The sequence below is a fragment of the Palaemon carinicauda genome, chromosome 3 (genome assembly GCF_036898095.1).
Source record: "Palaemon carinicauda isolate YSFRI2023 chromosome 3, ASM3689809v2, whole genome shotgun sequence".
Taxonomy (NCBI): Eukaryota; Metazoa; Arthropoda; class Malacostraca; order Decapoda; family Palaemonidae; genus Palaemon; species Palaemon carinicauda.
Genome location: NC_090727.1, coordinates 185,417,693 through 185,425,310, shown reverse-complemented (window position 1 = coordinate 185,425,310; position 7,618 = coordinate 185,417,693).

Genomic DNA, 7,618 nt, shown 5'->3' with positions numbered 1-7,618 from the left:
TCATATAATCTTTTTCATTTTGGCCACGTGTTCTTGCTAAAAATCAGCTGATTTTTTGCATTACCAACTAATATTTGCAATGTACCTTTAATATATCATATTTATTTGATAAATAGAGAATTATTGGTATAAAATACTATTTAAAATAGATTTTTATAGTATAATAATATAATTTTTGATAAAAATTATATTTACTAAGCATAAATTCAAAAGTTTATACATTATTTATATAATAGAAAACTTAATAGTTGCAAAATTAGTTGTTTTTACACTCAATAGGAGGCGATACCATCGCCCTGTCCATGAAAATTTTTCAGGTGCCGAGCGTAAAATGTGTATAAAAACATGATCAATTATTATAAACATATCATAATAATAATAAAATTTAATAATTATATGGTTTAAGGTTTTCAAATTTAAGTTATATATGATTTTATTGGATATTTTGTACTTAAGCCTGTTGGCACTTAGATCATGGCGTCTACATTTAGGGGAATTATCCAAAATCAGAAAAATCTAGGGATTTGGGGGGACAAGTTTTTTAAACCAGTTTGATGGTTTAAGCAAGAGTTTATGATTTATGGTTACAAAGATGTAATTCCTGAAATTAATGACCTTTTATAATGTAACTAGAAAGCAGAGAAATATATATGATACTGAATATATATTGTGTTGATTAATGCTAGGGAGAAAATTAGCCCCTATCTTAGGGGAAGTTTCGTTTGTTTAGGGATAATAATGTCAATATGGCAGACGGAGTGAGTAATGCGTCCAGCTTAACATTATGTCTGTACCAGTTCACAAGTTTTATTTATTTTTGTGCCTTTTAAAGTGACTTTTCTGTAAGTGTTACTATAAGAAGTTAATCTATATAACTTTATTGCTATGTTGATATATAATCAAGATTGGCAATCTTAGAATTTATATAGAAAATATAGGTTTAGAGTTTTTGAACCGGCTTCTAGTGACTACCGTGTTTCATGCTATAGCCAACATATAAATAAATTCATTTATAATTCAAGGTTATTTTAGTATTCATACTGTAGAAAGGTCAATTAGAGAGGTCATATTAAGGTCCATATCAGAATCTGTTACTCAACTTATAGATTGTGTTATTTATTTAACCCCAATTTTAGATTTTCATAGATTTTCTTAGTGGCAGAGACTGGCCCACATGATTCCAGTGTTACATGCTTCAATTTCCATGATCCAGACCATTTCTGGAAATTCCTGGAATCACATATGTAATTTTAGCTTATAAACAGCTATGTAAATTTTATATATTGTAATTTTACCTTTTTTTTTTTTTCAATGGCAGATCATTTCTCCCCTCACATAACCTAACCTCCAGTATGTGAGGGTCTTACCTTAGACAAAGACCCCTGGTATATCTTTGCTAAAGACTATTACCTCACTTGATATAGAGTGACAAGCTGTCTAAAACTCCCAATATAATTAGCATATTTCCGCCCTCAGAACTATTAGGGTTTTTTGAAGTAGTTTTATAATTTAATCAGCGGTTTTTGAAAGCTTGAGATATAGCGATACTCTCTGCAAGCACTTCTTGCTAACTACTTCTATAGTAGATCTGAACAGGTTTGCTGGTGACATCAATTGTCTTTCTTTATTCATAGAAGATTGTTCACATATGTGTTGTTCATTTTCTATTTTTGAGAGTATATTATTATTATCATTATTATTAAATGCTAAGCTACAACCCTAGTTGGAAAAGCAGGATGTTATAAGCCCATGGGCCCCAAAAGGGAAAATATCCTAATGAGGAAAGGAAACAAGGAAAAATAAAATATTCTAAGAACAGTAAAAACATTGAAATGAATATTTATATAACCTATCAAAACTTTTAACAAAAGAAGAGAAATCAGGTAGAATAGTGTGCCCGAGTGTACCCTCAAGCAAGAGAGCTCTAACCCAAGATAACGGAAGACCATGGTACATAGGCTATGGCACTACCCAAAATTAGAGAACAATGGTTTGATTTTTCAGTGTCCTTCTCCTAGAAGAGCTGCTTACCATAGCTTAAGTCTCTTCTACCCTTACGAAGAGGAAAGTAGCCGCTGAACAATTACAGTGCAGTAGTTAACCCCTTGGGAGAAGAAGAATTTTTTGATAATCTCAGTGTTGTGAGGTGTATGAGGACAGAAGAGATTCTATAAAGAATAGGCCAGACTATTCTGTGTCTGTGTAGGCAAAGGGAAAGAACCGTAACTAGAGAGAAAGATCCAATGTAGTACTCTCTGGCCAGTCAAAGGACCCCATAACTCTCTAGCAGTAGCATCTCAACGGGCGGCTGGTGGCCTGGCCAACCTACTACCTATAAATAAATCTTCATACAAACTATGAATATAAAATCCTTTCCATAGAGTTTATAAGAATTATTTGGTTCATGATTTAAACTTGGTTAATACATGGTCAATTTATTTTTGTTCTTACATTAATACAAAACGAGTTTTATCTTGGTGTTATCTCTTCGGCTGTCATATTATGCAACTAGGTGTTGTCTGATACTGACGAACAACTGGGTGCCACGCCCCACTAATCAGTTTAATGCGTAGCCAATCGGTTCTTAGCCCCCTCCTAGACTACAGACTTACTCCAGGTGCTACCAGATTTTTAATATTTTTCTTAGAGGTAATGCTTAGCCATTTGTATTTTGACTTTTGGGGGAAATTCTGATTCTGTTTGCTCGACGATTGGCGTTTTTTCATGGAATCAGATGTCTGCTGCTATTACAAAATTTGGCCGCAAGTTCCCTCGCTTGAGGGTACACTTGGGCACACTATTTTATCTTATTTCTCTTCCTCTTGTTTTGTTATAGTTTTTATAAATTGTATAGGAGATATTTGTTTTGATGGTACTGTTCCTAAATTATTTAATTTTTTCTTGTTTCCTTACCTCATTGGGCTATTTTTCCCATTTTGTAGCCCCTGGGATGTAGCCTAGCAAGTATTAATAGAAATAATAATAATATTAATTGGGAACTCTTCGACCGCTTACTGAGATTTAGAACCTTACAGTTGAGAACCTTGGGTCAGAGTGTACACTCATGTATGGGGTTTATCACCTCTGACCCTGTTGCTTCATAATGCTCCTACCATAGATGAGGAGTAGGAAGGAATCCCTCAAGCAAAGGATGAACTATCTGTTTTATTGTCTCGATACCTATGCCAATCGATTTGCATGGTTTCACAGGATGAACAGTACTGAGAACTCCCACTCGAAGGATTTTCAGTGTGGGGTACAGGAATTCGTGCTAACAGTACTCCATCTCGGACATCCATTGTATCTGAGCGGAATCGCGACCTGTTGTAGATAATTTCTCCTACCTAAGGATAATAAGTCTTGAATTAAAGATTAAGGTTTGGTATTAGCGTAGGGATGAAACTCAAATATAAAAAGTAATTTGTGATTTTCATAACTATTCAAACCTGAGTCTTAGATTTCTTAACCCTCCTCAATGAGCAAGTCTTGAGTGAAAGCCTTAAGATTAAAGTTTGAAGCTTAAGCTTAAAAGTGGCCAGTAACTACCAAGACCTTTTATTTTGACAGTTAAGTTTCAGTCAATTTGTAGACATACTTCTGTTAAAGGACTTTGGTTTGTAAAGTTAGGAAAAATCCATATTACTTTGGACATCTGTAATATGATTATATATATATATATATATATATATATATATATATATATATATATATATATATATATATATATATATATATATATATATATATATATATATATATATATACAAGAATAAGATTATATTTCTTTTGGTTCACTGAAACCAGATTGGTAGAAGACCTTTTTAATTATGTGAGAATTTTGACCGATTGTTAAATAACAGTTTTTAGTCAGAGTTTTGGCAAACTGAACATTTGCAAATGCGAAATGTTTATTTACTCTATAAGGATTTAGATCTGTACTGTATTGTAATCTATAAAAATAGCATTTTTAAATTAGGGAAAAGTATATTAGTAAGTATTCATTATTTGTTAATAGTTATCTGCAGGATAGTCTATAAAACCAGAAGAGGAAGGGACTTGTATTCTTCAGTACCGATGCTTGAGATTATTTTTAAATAATTTGCTAATGCAATATTTGAATGAGTTGGTGAATTACAAGCTAACGGTCAATAGTCCTTAGACAATTAGCCTTTGTAATTTTGAAAAGCAACGTTTAAAGTTTATTAGATTTGTCCAATATCTGTCATTTCTATATTTACCACCGCCAACAAAATTGGAAGAAGGTTATGTTTTACCCCTTGTTTATGTGTGTTTGTTTGTGAACAGGTTTCTGGCCACAATTTTAATTGTAATGAAACTTGCAGGGATTAACTTATGTAAAGAACTGAAAATAAATAAATTTTGAAAGGGTAAGGTCAAAGGTCAAGGTTACGGTTAAGCAAAATTTCCAATTCACGTAATCAGCCATAAGTTTGGACAGTGTTGTCAGAGACTTGAAACTTGGTTCATATTTGAGTGTATGAAAATCTATGCCAATTAATACATGACAAGGTCGAGAAATAAGCTGCCGCGGCGGAGGTCTGCACTTTACCGAGTGCTTCTCTTGTTTTAAAAAGCAACACTAAAAGTTAAATAAATTTTTATATGTTTTTATATTTGTATGTATAACCTAATTTTGTAAGTTGGCAAAACATTCATGTAAACTGAAGTAAATTTATTCATGTATAAAATGTATTTTCCGATTCACTTATGGCTAACATTAGTGATTTTCCGGATTCTTTATATATATTTTTAAATCCAGGTTTAGGTGACAACAGTATACTTATTTTATATCAGTAATAAATCAAAATTGCAATTGATTATATTTGATTTTCAATTTGCAGGTGACCTACGATGCAGGAGGAGTCAAGGACAGAGCCAATGTAGGCGACCTGTAAGAAGTCTCCGTTGGGAGAAGGGTCTATTTCTCCGCGCCTCGCCCTTCGGCTCCCCCCAGCGGGATAGCGTACTCCCTGTCCAAACAGTTTCTACAGCCATATAAAGGTTCGTCTCTCGGTTAATAGGTATAGAAAATAACTCTCTGGATCATTTATATTATTTGATAACTTGTGATATTTCCTGAATTTTAGAGTACAGAAGTCCCCCCTTAGCTTACGAACAAATAGGTTCCAAGAATCTGTTTTATATGTCGATTTTTAAATTATATTGTAGAAAAAGCTTAACCAAACTCGCATGCCTACAACGTTTAGCTTCAAAAGTCGAGAAATAGGTTTTTAATTTCAAATAAAAATGTTATGTTATCACCAGCGTGACTCAAAAAGTTACATATGAATTTTTATGAAAATTACGGGATATATCAGAAATGGGCTGACTTAGAAGTAATTATATTTTGGCTGTAATTGGGCCCGGATTTTTACCTCTGACATTGAAGTTGGAAGGAGGTTATATTTTTGTCCCTTTTTGTCCGTTTGTCGGTGAACAACTTTTACGGATTAATTTTTATCTCGAGACGTTGAATTTATCATTTTGAAAGTCCTAAGTCAAAGGTCAAGGTCAGCTGAATTAACCCTAACCTCAACCCCAAGTTCACATATGGTTTTCACACACACTTCAAATACGCCTACAGTCTAAATTGATTTTTGGAAAGGCATGCTGGTTTCGAGAAATAAGCTACCGTGGCGGAGGTCTGCACTCTGAGTGCTTTTCTAGCTTTAACATACAGTAGATTCATTCACAGGCAATATATGAGAAAGGGGAAGGTTGGTCCGTAGACTTCAGCTTATTCCAATTGATGTCTACCAATAGATAATTAAAAGTTCCGTTGCTCTTCACCATCCTAGACTGATATGGTTGCACATACCATCTGTTGTGTTCTACTTGCTGAGGGTAATAATGTAATTTAAAACTTAACTATGTGTGCCAATTTATCTCAACTTTTACGAACAAGAGGAAGCCAATTCACAAAACTAATCATCAGAGTTTGCAAAAAAAGCGCCACCAAAAATCAACCGAACTGTAGTCATCCGCAGCGTTTGAAGAAATGAGAAACAGGAACATATAGGGGCACTGGAAGGTGATAGGATGTGTAGCGGCTCCTCACTTACCCTTCCCCTTAGAGGATCAGACTGGGTAAGGTCTGTTTGGGGTGCAGATATCTATGGTTATCTTAGGATACGTCCCTGATTATACACGATATCTTCGGATAGTCGTTTCCGGGGATCGGAACCCTGTGATACCTGACAATAATTCTCTTGTAATATCAATCGCAGAAATATTATTCTGTAGAAGTTGCTAGAAGGAACTTCCATCAGGAGGACATGGCTGTCTCACCCAAAAATAGATTTTCCTACGTCAAAATCCCTTTATTAGAGAATAAGTCAAATTAGAATAATACACAGTATTCTGGAAGTTTTATTCCAGATGTTACCAGATTGTGGAATGATCTTCCTAATCAGGCAGTTGAATCTATGGAGCTACAGAAGTTAAAATTTGCTGTTTTTATGTTGAAAAGGCTGACTTGAGTCTCTCTTCATAGTTTCTATGTGAAAGATTTAGTTTAATGTTACTGATATCAAGGTATTATATATTATTCATTACTTCCCATATAGTTTATTTCGTTTCCTCATTGGGCTATTTTCCTTGTTGGAGCCTCTGGGCTTATAGCATCCTGCTCTTCCAACTAGGGTTGTAGTTTAGCTAGTATTAATAATGATAATAAAAGAGTATTGTAAATTGGGACTGTGTTCAGATAAGGCTGCTTTTAAATTTCTTTGTTCCAATTCGCTTAAGATCTTCATTCTGTTCTTATCTACTGTATGCTAAAAGAAAACATTTCTAGCAAAGGGGTTAAGATATGTTAAAATCTCTTGAGAAATAGTAACATTGTTAAGGAAGATATAATACGAGAGGGTCACTCAGTAGAGCGCAAATCTCTGCCGCGTCAGCTTATTTCTCGACCTTTTGCTCGACCCTGACCTCTGCCCTTAACATTTATTAATTGTCGTGGGTTTTCATACATTCAAATATGAACCAGGTTTGAAATCTCTGTGACAACGATGTCCAAACTTATGGCTGATTATGTGAACTGGACATTTTGCTTGACCGGGACCTTGACCTTTCAAAATTTAGTCATTTTCAGATTTTTACATAACAGTTAATCCCTTCAAGTTTCATTCCTCCACGATTGAAATTGTGGCCAGGAAGCTGTTCACAAACAGACAAACACGCACACGCATAAACCCACAAACAGGAGCAAAAACAACCTCCTTCCAACTTTGTTGGCGAGGGTAATTAATCTTGAATAGCACACTTCTCTTCTGTTACAAAACTCGTCTTGCTGGTTATAACGTAACACGAGTCTTGTTTCTTGTCATGGTATTGTATAAAAATACCAAAAAAAGGTCCCGAGGAAATTATTTCATTTGGTCGATTGATTTTAAAGTACATTACTCAATCAGAATATTTTTATACTTAAAAAATGCAACATATTTTAATTAACAACCTCTTAATTAAAATTAATAAAATACATTTATATTATGTCTCAGTTCTCTTGCTTAAGGGTACACTCGGGCACACTATTCTTTCTCATTTCTCTTCCTCTTGTTTTGTGAAGTTTTTAATAGTTTATATAGGAAACATT